The following is a 12,011-nucleotide window of genomic DNA, read 5'->3' as shown; positions in this document are numbered from 1 at the left end:
ATCTGAAACAAAAGTAGACAGCCAGGGGCACCAGCTGAATAGGATTGATAACATTTATTTCTTTTTTGCTGGTCTAAGTATTGTGTTTTAAGATTATTTCTTACCATAGCTAGGGTTTCCTTAGATATGACTGACTGACTGGCATAGAAACAACAGGTTTCTTTAGAAATTTTAATAACACTGGCATAGGAGCTATACATTTAAATTAGTAGGTATGTTGTTAGGTAATAGTATGCTTACTAAAGAATACAGGACACATAATTGAAGGCTCCAAAATATCAGAGTCGCACTCTGCTGCTGCTATGTGTATTTGTGAAATGTCACCCTCCATTATATTACATATCTAAGCACGTGTCTGTCATCTGCCTGCCATCCACCCCTGTGGATTACATGGGCGATTAGAGAAGCCAGAGGTGGGTTCTGTGGATGAGCAACAGCCATAAACCAAGTAGCCATAGGAAGAGAACCGTGCTGAGAGCCATGGTGGGGTAAAAGGCTTCTCTGTGCTGTAAGCGGCAGTGCGCAGCCCGAGAAAGAACCGTCAGCACCGCGGGTGGAACCAGGCTCCGCGGTCATTTCAGACTAATGTGTGGGCTGGAGAATGGCTGAGCAGTTAAGCGCACTTTCTGCTCCTCCTGAGGAACCGTTTGGTCCCCAGCGACACATCAGCTCGCGGCTCCTGAAATTTCAGCTCCAGGGCATCTCAGGCCGTCTGCTGGCTTCCTCGGCAGCCTTCAGTCGTGTGCGCACATCACAGACATTTATACAGAGAAATAGAAACAAACCTCCTCCCAGCATCCCGCCAGCACTGCCGGCTGCTGCCCTAGGCGGCCTCTCCTACGCTTTTACAGGGATCCACTTGTCACGTGCGGGCGACCATTGCTCCCCTGCTCTTTATTTCCTCTTCTCTCCAGTCGTCACCTCTCCTCAACCCCTCTCTCTGTTTCACCTCCTTTACCTTGATTCTTGCCCTGTCTCATCCCTTTTTATCCTCTGCTGAGTTTAAATTAACTTTATTAAAAATCAGTTTTTTTGAAAACATTCTCTTTTGGCCCTGGTCCTGGAAAGGCTTGATGCAGCCATGTAGGGGATTATCAGGACAGAGAAGTGGGAGGGGGTGATTGGGGAAAGGGCAGAGGGAAGAGGGCTTATGGGATTTATGGGGACTGGGGAACTGGGAAAGGGAAAATCATTTGGAATATAAACAAAGAATATAGAAAATAAAAGAAAAATATTCTCTTTTATGTGTATAGATGGTTTTTCTGTAATATGTATGTGCGCTGTGTGCTACAGTGCCTGCAGAGGCTAGAAGAAAGTGTTGGACTAGAGTTACAGATGGCTGTGAGTGCTGGGAACCTTCTGAAAGAGCAGCTGATGTTCTTCACTGCAGAGTTGTCTATCCAGCCTCAACCTTTCTAATGTTACAGAAAATCAGAGCAGAAAGTACAGAGGGGCGTGGTCTCCTCAGCAGCTTCTCCTGTCAGTAACGTGCTGCAGAGGTGGAGCACTGTTGCTGTCCATGGAATTATATTCATGTATTTTATTAACTGACGTGTGTAGCTTTACAGCAGGGGTCACTCGTGGTGTTTTACTTCCTGTGGGTCCTGACAAGTGGATGATAACAGCAACCCAGAGGTCAGATAGACTATCACGTGACCATAAGATTCCTCTGCGCTTCACTGTTCATTTCTGCCTCTACTTCCCCAAGCCCCTGACAACAGGTGATCTTCAGTTGTCCTTTCCAGCAGGACACTGACCTGTGGCTGCACAGCACCGGCCACGCCAGATCAGCTCCTGTCACTTAGCAGCTGGCACGTACGTTCCCTCCGGGGCCCCACGTGTCCTGATAACTCATCTCTTCGTAGTTCCCACTGCCCGGATGTCGCATCGCCCGCCCTCCTACCGAAAGACATCTGAGTTGTCTCTGCATTTGGATGGACATTGTGAACAAAACTTCCATAGGCATTCGTGTTTGGATTCTCGTGTGGGCATAGCAGCATGTTTTAAAACAAGGGGATGAGAAAAGAGGACTCTCTAGAGTCATAAAGAAAACATTTGTTGAGGCTGAGAGATGGATATTAGCCCTCAGTGAATAAGAACACTTTCTGTGCAAGCATGAGAAACTAAGTTCGAACCCCCAGCACCCAAATAAAAATCTAGGCGTGATTGCTTGTGCTTCAATCTCAGCATCGGGCAGCACAACGTGGCAGATCCTGGGGCTCCTGGCAGTCAGCCTAGGAGAAAGCAATTTCACCGAGAGATCCTGTCTCAAGGCTGTAGGCAGAGCAGTGACAGAAGACACCTCCAGTCAGCCCTCTCGCTGCCTTGTTCACTCAGGAGCGTGAACTAGCCTGGGCAAAACAGAGCACAGCAAACCAGCAGGGAACCAGCAGGGGGCAGTGTTTGCAAGATAACGACACCAGTCAATGTGTGAATAAGCTTAGCCTATTTGACCTTAAATGAAAATTTCCCATTTCTTAATTCCTTCACTATATAGGTTGCATTTTTTGAAATTGGTTCCTCTCTCGTTTTCCTTCCCTCCTCCCCTCTCCTCCTGTCCCTTCCTCTCCCTGTCCCTTCCCACTGCATCCTCAGTTTTGAACCTGGGGCTGTTGTAGAAGTTGGTTTTACTCTGTGCTGCAGCACCCTGGCTTCCTTTCATGCTGACAGTCCCTTCACAGCAGGGTGCACCTTCCCTTTGAAGGTGCGCACCAGAAAGCTGCAGTGGAAAAGTTCCGAATGACCACAGAGTTCTGTGGGGAAGACAACACGCTGCGGAAGCTGGGTGAGTTTCTGTCTATAGATCATTTTCATTATCAGTCAGGGGCTTTCAGGAACCGACACGAGCATACATGTCAATTAAAAACACAATCCAAGGACACGCAGGCACAGGAGAGACGCCCATATCCACCTCGCCCATAGATCCTGTGTCTGCTCTCCTGCTGGACCATTATTATTTTAAGAAATCATCCAAACTTGGGTTCGGAGGGCTGGCTCAGTAGTTAAGGAGACTGACAACTGTCAACAGCTCCAGTTCCAGGGGATCCAGCAGCCTCGCCCGGCTTCCTCAGCACTGGGCATGTGCAAAGGGCGCTTCCATACGTGCAGGCAAAACACTCACACATGGAAAATAAAAAAACAAATTTAAGAAATGTCTGAAGTTATTTCTCTCTAGCTGTTCAGCCAGGCTGTGTCTGGAAGCCAGAGAGGAAGGAGCTGGAGGGAGAACAGTCTTTGGGACGGGGGTTTTGTGGGCTGGGAAATTGGGGAAGTTGCGTCAGGAAGATGGCACACTAGCCTCATGGGTGATTTGGAAGTCATACATCTATGCCACCTCGTGCCTCCAGTGCTGGGTTACAGAAAGGCACAATCACACTCATCTCTTATGCACGCGGGTTCGGGGAAGGCAACCTCTACTGTGTGAGAATAAGCCATCTCTCCTATCGCTCTCCCAGCCTCTTCCCTGGGCCTTGTCCTACCCACCGATGCTCAGGGGCACCTCCACCTTGCCCTGCTGGAATCTACCATCCAAGATGACCCAGAGACCATAGCTTGAGTTTAAATGAACATTGCGAAACTCACAACTACAAAGCACTAGTTTTCCTCACCTCAGCTCCAGACATTTCTTCACCCCCCACCCCTTGTTTCTCACTCACGAAGAGAGCGAGCGCGGCAGAGCTGAGGTTTGCTGCGTCTGCTCTGCCTCAGCTGAGCTTTGGCTCTGATGCTCTTCAGCTCTCCAGGGCAAAGGAAACAACAACACATTCAGAGATTTGTGTTAGACACTGGCTCACGTGACCATGAGGGACAGAATGTCTGAGCCCCGTAGGTGTCTGTCCTGCCACCCAATGTGGAAATTAAAGAACTCGAGGTTTATTAATTTATCTTTCTTGTCCAGTTGGTCTCTGGACAGGTTCATATGGGGAGGAGCTAGGAAGTATCTAAGAAATCCTTTAGCTCCCAAAAGTGTTTTTGAGTGACGTACCGAAGACCCTGCGGTTCTGGAATTAGACATTCATTTTGCGGCTTGTGGTAAATATTTTGGTTTCAATTTGCTTATATATGGAATTGATTATATGTGGAGTTAAGTAAAACCCAAATTCCTGGACACACCTATGAGGGTTTTTTTTTTTTCCTTAATTAAATTCTTTGAAGGCAGAAGACCCATTTCTAATCTGGGTCCTTAAATTGGGAAGATTCACCTTTAACCTGGGCCACACCTTATGCTGGCTGCCTAGATAAAGGACATGGAAGAAGGAACCTTGCTCTCTTTGCCTCTTTCCTCTCATTCTCATTGTCAAGTGCATTCCTGCTTCACTGGCATTAGAGCATATTTCTTCTGGATCCCAGTGTACACTACAGACCAGCTGAGATATCCAGACTCGTGGACTGAACAACTCCTGGATTCTTGGACCTTCCATTGGTAGACAGGCATTGTTGGACTGCCTGGACCCGAGACTGTAAGCCCCTGACTAATACAAGACCTTGCTCCTGGAACATGGTCCAAGGAAACACTCAGAATCTTTGGCAGGCAGGGGCCTGAATTACCTTTGGAAGGTCTGTATAGGTTCTTCCTAGTAGTGAAGCTGCGAAGTTGTTCTCCCTTACCTGGTTCAAGAGGTAGGAGGTAGCTAGAGTGGGTTAGAACAAGGATCAGAAAGGCTGGTGAAGAACAGGGGAGAAGGACAGGGAGGCCCTGAAAGAAAGTCATACTCAAGGTGATTCCAATCCAGGTTGAGCTGGGAACAGGGAAGCTGTGGCGTTTCCAGGAGCACAGCACACTGACTCTCCAGCCTTAGGACACAGACTTTCTTTCTGCTCACTGGGGGCAGCCCACCACTCCCAAACAAGTTCCACAACAGACTCCTACTCCTGGGTGAACAGCTGCTCCTGGTTTGCTGGGAACTTTCCCAGGTTAGGCAGAGAAAGTCCTGTGGTCTGCACTCAGCTTGGCTCTGGGCACAGCAGAACCATTGCCATGGGACATGGGAAGAATCTCATTTGTCTCCTGAAGGAGCTGGGGTCCAGTCTCTAATACTGGGTTTCCAAAGAACCCCAGACAGCCATGTGTTCATGTGCTCAGTAGGAAATAAATGAGCAGCTTAAAGATCTGTGTATTAGTGAGGGTTCTCTAGAGTCAGAGAACGCATGGGTAGTTTCTATATAGTAAGGGAATTTGTTGATGACTTACAGTCTTTAGTCCAACTCCCCAGCAATGGTCAGCAGCAGCTGTGGATGGAAGTCCAAAGATCTAGCAGTTGCTCAGTTCCACAAGGCAAGCAGGTGAAGAAGAGAGAGTCCTTCTTCCAATGTCCTTATGTAGGTCTCCAGTGGAGGGTGTGGCCCAGATTAAAGGTGTGTGATACCACGCCTTTAATCCCAGATGACCTTGAACTCCTTGTCTTAATCTTCTGGAATTCATAGCCACTATGCCTCAAGATCTCCTTGCCAAGATCCAGGTCAGAAACTTGTATTTCTCAGCCTCCAGATTAGGATTACAGGCAAGCCTTCCAATTCTGGATTGTAATTCATTCCAGATATAGTCAAGTTGACAACCAGGAATAGCCACTACAATCCACCCTGTGTCAACTTGACACAAATAATATCTCATGTTCACATGAAACAATAACAAGGTCATGAATACGCCTAATATGATATAATTATTCCTCGTACAATTGCAAAGGCATTTGTAAATTTACAATGGGCAATGTCCCTTGAGAACATTCTTTTATTGTCTCCTTCTTTGGTGATGAATACTTAAATATCAATTGATGTTAAAGAAATTGGAAGAAAGATAAATGTGTTCTTAACAAAATAAGACAGAAGCATTCTTATTATTCCATAATCCTCATTTTTTGTAACTGGTTATGTGGCCTTAGCTGGTATTTATAATCACCTTCCTCTAGTACCCATTCTGTATTTTCTTCACCCTCGACAGGCACCTCAACAAGCCTTGGCTCTTTTCCTTGACCCATACCTTAATTCCCTGTCCTGTTTCCTCCCTCGGGATGTCATGCTTCTTGGATCAGGCTGTTGTAGTTTCCACTGACTTTAATCACAGGGCATGGTAGTACTAAGAGATGCCCTAGGGAATCTCCTGCACTCCAAAGACAATCCTGCTTGCCTCCATTGTGGAAAGGCAATCCAATTTTCCCATGGTGATCTGGATCTATCACCCCTCCTAACACTGTTATTCCTTTCTTAGCCTGTTGGTTTAAGAGCATTAGAAGCCCAAAATGAGCAGGGGAGAGTCTGCATTTCCATTTCAATGGAATGTTTGTTGTGGGTCCTGGTAGAAGCACTCTCCCCTCAGGAACAAAAACTTCTAGGCCAGAAGAACCTAGAGTTGTGGGAACAGGAAGCAAAAATTCTCCTAGAGAGCCACTAGGAATGATAGTGAGTGGAACTATTCCCTTTTGCATCCCTTGATTCCTGAACCCATGGATCCTGGCTATGGGAGAAACTGTACCATATATCAGATGCTGATTCAAACCATATACTGCCTTCTGAAGAACTCTGCCCCAGTCTTCTATGATGTTGCACATAATTGGCACTGTAACCGTGTCTTCAAAAGGCCATTCCATCTTTCTATCAGACCAGCTGCTTCAGGATGATGGGTAACATGGTAAGACCAGTGAACTCCATGATCATGGACCCACTGTTGCACTTCTCTGGCTGCAAAATGTGTTCCTTGGTCAGAAGCAATACTGTGTAGATGATGATAGATAAGGCATTCTGTGAGTCCACAGATGGTGATTTTGGCAGAAGCATTACATGCAGGAAAGGCAAATCCATAGCCAGAATAGAATAAGTAACTACTCCAATAAGAACAAAATGTTATCCTTTCCATGGAGGAAGAGGTCCAATGTAGTCAACCTGCCACCAGGTTCCTGGCTGGTCATCTTGAGGAATGATGCCATCTCAGTGTTGGTTTCTGCTGTTGGCAGATCTGGCATTCAGCAGCAGCTGTAACCAGGTCAGTCTTGGTGAGTGGAAGTCTGTGTGGTTAAGCACAAGCATAACCTCTGCCTCAGCCACCATGGCCACTTTGTTCCCATTGGGCAATGACAGGGATGGCTGAGCAAAGAGGCTGACTGTCCACAAAAAAGGGTCATCCAATCCACTTGATTATTGAACTCCTCCTCAGCTGAAGTCACCTTTTGGTGAGTATTTACATGGGACACACATATCTTCACATCCTTTGCCCATTTGGAGAGGTCTGTCCACATACTTCTTCCCTAGATGTCTTTCTCACCAATTTTCCAATCATCATCTTTCCAAGTCCCTGACCATCCAGCCAATTCATTGGCTACAGTCCATGAGTCAGTGATCAATCATACTTCTGGCCATTTCGTCTTCCAAACTGTAATACCATGTGTACTGCCTGAAGTTCTGCCCACTGTGAAGATTTTTCTGTATCTTTCAGGGTTGTCCCAGAAAGGGGTTAACGTGCATAACGTGCATAACGTGCACAGCCATCAGTAAACCAAATCCTAGTCTTCTGTTCTTCAGTCATCTGATCCCCATGAGGTTATAGGTGCATGCTTGGCAGCAGATAGCATTGTAACAGGAGTAGAAACCATAGGCATCTGAGCAACTTCTTCATGTAACTTGCTTGTGCCTTCAGGACCTGCTCTGGCCTGATCACGTATATACCACTTCCATTTGATAATAGACTGCTGCTGTGCACGTCCTACTTTATGACTTGGAGGGTCTGATAACACCCAGTTCATGATGGGCAGTTCAGGTCGCATAGCAACTTGGTGTCCCATTGTCAAATGTCCAGTTTCCACTAAGGCCCAATAGCAGGCCAAGAGCTGTTTTTCAAATGGAGAATAGTTGTCTGCAGATGATGGTAGAGCTTTGCTCCAAAATCCCAAAGGTCTCTTCTGTGATTCACCTACAGGGGCCTGCCAAAGGCTCCAAACAGCATCTCTATCTGCCACTGACACCTCAACTACCATTGGGTCTTCTGAATCATAAAGTTCAAATGGTAGAGTAGCCTGCACAGCAGCCTAGACCTGTTGAAGACCCTTCTCCCGTTCCAGACCCCACACAAAGCTAGCAGCTTTCCAAATCACTTGGTAAATAGGCCTGAATAACACTCCTAAGTGAGGAATGTGCTGTCTCCAGAATCCAAATAGACCCACTAAACGTTGTGCTTCTGTCTTAGTGGTAGAAGGGGCCAGGTGCCATAACTTATCTTTCACCTTAGAAGGAGTATCTCTGCATGCCCCGCACTACTGTACTCCTAAGAATTTCACTAAGGTAGACAGTCCTTGAATTTTGGTTGGATTTATTTCCCATCCTCTGATACGCATGTGTTACCAATGAGTCCAAAATGGTTGCTACTTCCTGCTCAATCAGCATAATGTCATCAATATAGTGCAACAATGTGATATTTTTTGGAAGAGTCAAATGATCAAGATCTCTTCTAACTAAGTTATGACACTGGGAACGAGAGTTAATATGTCCTTGAGGCAAAACTGTAAAGGTATACTGCTGGCCTTGCCAACTGAAAGCAAATTGCTTCTGGTGGTCCTTATGGAGAGGTACTGAGAAGAAGGCATTTGCCAGATTAATAGCTGCATACCAGGTTCCAGAAGATGTGTTTACTCAAGTAATGAAATTACATCTGGTAGCAGCTGCAATTGGAGTTACTACCTGATTTAGTTTTCCACAGTCAACTGTCATCCTCCATGATCCATCTGTCTTCTGCACTAGCCAGACAGGAGAGTTAAAGGGAGATGTGGTGGTAACCACCATCCCTGCATCTTTCAAGTCCTTGATAGCGGCAGTAATTTCTGCAGTTCCTTCAGAAATACGATACTGTTTTTGATTCACTATTTTCTTTGGCAGAGGCAACTCTAAAAGTTTCCACTTAGCTTTTCCAACCATAATAGTCCTCATTACACAGGGCAGGGAACCAATGTGAGAATTCTACCAATTTCTGAGTGTATATATCCCAATTATACATTCTGGAACTGGGGAACTGACCACAGGATGTGTTCAGGGACCTACTGGACCTACTGTGAGTCGGACATCAGTCAAAACTCCATTAATCACCTATCCTCCATAAGCCCCTACTCTAACTGAAGGAACACAATGTTTCTTTGGATCTCCTGGTATCAGTGTCAATTCAGAACCAGTATCCAATAGAACCTGCAAAGTCTGATTATTTCCTTTACCCCAGTGTGCAGTTACCCTTGTAAAAGGTTGCATGTCCCTCTGGGGAAGAATTGGAAAAAGGCTAACAGCAAAACTTTTGGTGTCGTATCAAGATCCTTCCTCAGGGGAACCCGGACACCCCTTCCTTCAAGGGATTCTGGATCTGCAAACTGGTAAAAGTCTGGAAATTGATTCACTGGCCGAGATTGCCTTTTGCCACAATCCAATGTAGCCTTTCTTTCATTTGTTTGAGAATTTTTCTGTTTATACAGATCAAACAGATATGCAGTAGGCTTCCTATTTCATGTCTGGAAACACCATGATTGATTAGCCAGTACCAGAGGTACAAATGAGTCATGCCATTATAAATTTCACCTCTCCTGTGCTGACCATTATGGAGTATGTCATTATAAACATTGTTTTGGCTGTGCTGTCCATTATAATAACTATGATCACCTTGTCTCTGGAGATTCAATGCTACCACCTGGCCTTTGTTACCTCTGGGCCTAATTAAACCCCTTGAATTTAATTTATCTAATTGAACATGGAACCCAACAAACAGCAATCCTAAGGTCTGGCACAAGGAAAAGGGCAAGAATAAAACTCTTCAAATGTGCTGGTACCCCTCTCACCAGTTTGCATCTTATAGGACTGGTAAAGGGCACATCTTCTGGACCTTCCCTTTGTGGATGATTAGGTTTTATGCAACGTATCCACTCTAGCATTGCAATCTCCCTAAGCCTTAAAATCCCTTCATGGACACTAAGCCAAGGGACATCAGGCATCTCCAACTCCTTTTCAGTAGGCCATCTTTTAATAAACGCTTCAGCAAATCATTCAAACAAATTTCTGACAACTTTTTTTTTAACTGTGCGAGCTTCCACATTAAACCTAGAATCTCTACTCAGAGGGCCCATGTCAATAAACAACCTGCTCTAGTTTTATGTTCCTTCCACCATTATCCCACACCCTTAAAAATCATTCCCACAGATACTCCTCAGATTGCTGCTTGAATGAATTAGCAAACTCTTTAAACTCCTTAGTAGTATAATGTATTTCATCAAGGACTACACTTTCTACCTCCCTCTAGGGGCCTGTTTTGTCTTGAGTTTGGTTATAGGTTGAGAAGAAACTATTGGTGAGCTTTGAAACATCAATATTGTCTTGTCTGGCATTTTCTTCAGTGAAAGCAACTGCTGAGTTATCAGACTCTGAGGGATTAATTTTCTCATGAACAGAAGGTATTATTTCAGGGGTAGGGCTAAGTGAACTACTTCCTCAGGTCGGACAAACCCTTGAAAATCTAAAAATTCAAAATTCTCAGCTTCAACAGGGTCTTCCAACACATCCCCATCCCAAGTTATAGGATCCCATTCTTTGTCAATTAATGCCCTTACTTTAACTGCTGACACCCTCTGAGGCTGAGACTTGAATTTTCGCTGTAATTTTGCCAACCTTATAATGGGGGCCAGTGGGTCTGAGCAGAACCATGCTATGGGCCAGCGACAGCAGAAGCAAAGGACTACCTACTAGCAGCCAGAAGTCTCGGGCCAGTGCCCAGAGTCTGCAGTGGGTGGGGAGAAGGCAGCTCCTGAAATAGCGTGCTCCACATCCTAGCAACACGCTTGTGGAATGGCACACCGCTAGCCTTCACTTTATAAATCTTGGGCAGAGAGGTAGAGGGAGGGAGGGAGAGAGAGAGAGAGAGAGAGAGAGAGAGAGAGAGAGAGAGAGAGAGAGAGAGAGACGGAGGGAGGGAGGGAGGGAGGGAGGAAGGGAGGAAGGGAGGAAGGGAGGAAGGGAGGAAGGGAGGAAGGGAGGGAGGGAGGAAGGGAGGAAGGGAGGAAGGGATGAAGGGAGGAAGGGAGGAAGGGAGGAAGGGAGGAAGGGAGGAAGGGAGGAAGGGATGAAGGGAGGAAGGGAGGAAGGGAGGAAGGGAGGAAGGGAGGAAGGGAGGAAGAGAGGAAAGGAAGAAGGGAGGAAGGGAGGATGGGAGGAAGGGAGGAAGGGAGGAAGGGAGGAAGGGGTTCTTTCGAATTCGTGGGAAGGGGGCTTTTCGGACAAGATGAAATTTTCTCGCAGTTGCAGCAGGACATCTCAAAGCAACTGCGATAGTGGACAAACAGGCATGGCCCAGTGGCAGCTTTGGCGAGGGCAGCGGAAGTTCATGCACGTGGGAAAGCGAGTTGTGGCACCTCCAGCAGGATACAAGGGGTGGGGTCAGACCCACCCCTCCCGCAGCAAGAGCAGAGCCAAGGCGTAGAGCGGGGAGGGCAGCAAGCAGGGTCTAGAAAGGTTGAACTAGAGTCTAACTTCTTGAGTTCGTTATATATTAGATATTAGCCCTCTATCTGATGTAGGGTTGGTGAAGATCTTTTCCCAATTTGTTGGTTGCCGATTTGTCCTTTTGATGGTGTCCTTTGCCTTACAGAAACTTTGTAATTTTATGAGGTCCCATTTGTCAATTCTTGATCTTAGAGGATATGCTATTGGTGATCTGTTCAGAAACTTTCCCCCTGTACCCATGTCCTCAAGGGTCTTCCCCAGTTTCTTTTCTATTGACTTCAGAGTGTCTGGCTTTATGTGGAGGTCCTTGATCCATTTGGAGTTGAGCTTAGTACAAGGAGACAAGGATGGATCAATTCCCATTCTTCTGTATGCTGACCTCCAGTTGAACAGAGTTAAACAAAGAATTTTCACCTGAAGAACTTCAGATGGTGGAGAAGCATCTTAAAAAATGCTCAACTTCATTAGTCGTTAAGGAAATGCAAATCAAAACAACCCTGAGATTTCACCTTACACCAGTCAGAATGGCTAAGATTAAAAATTCAGGAGACAGCAGG

Source organism: Apodemus sylvaticus, chromosome 2 (assembly GCF_947179515.1).
Source record: "Apodemus sylvaticus chromosome 2, mApoSyl1.1, whole genome shotgun sequence".
Lineage (NCBI taxonomy): Eukaryota > Metazoa > Chordata > Mammalia > Rodentia > Muridae > Apodemus > Apodemus sylvaticus.
This window is presented reverse-complemented; position numbering follows the sequence as displayed.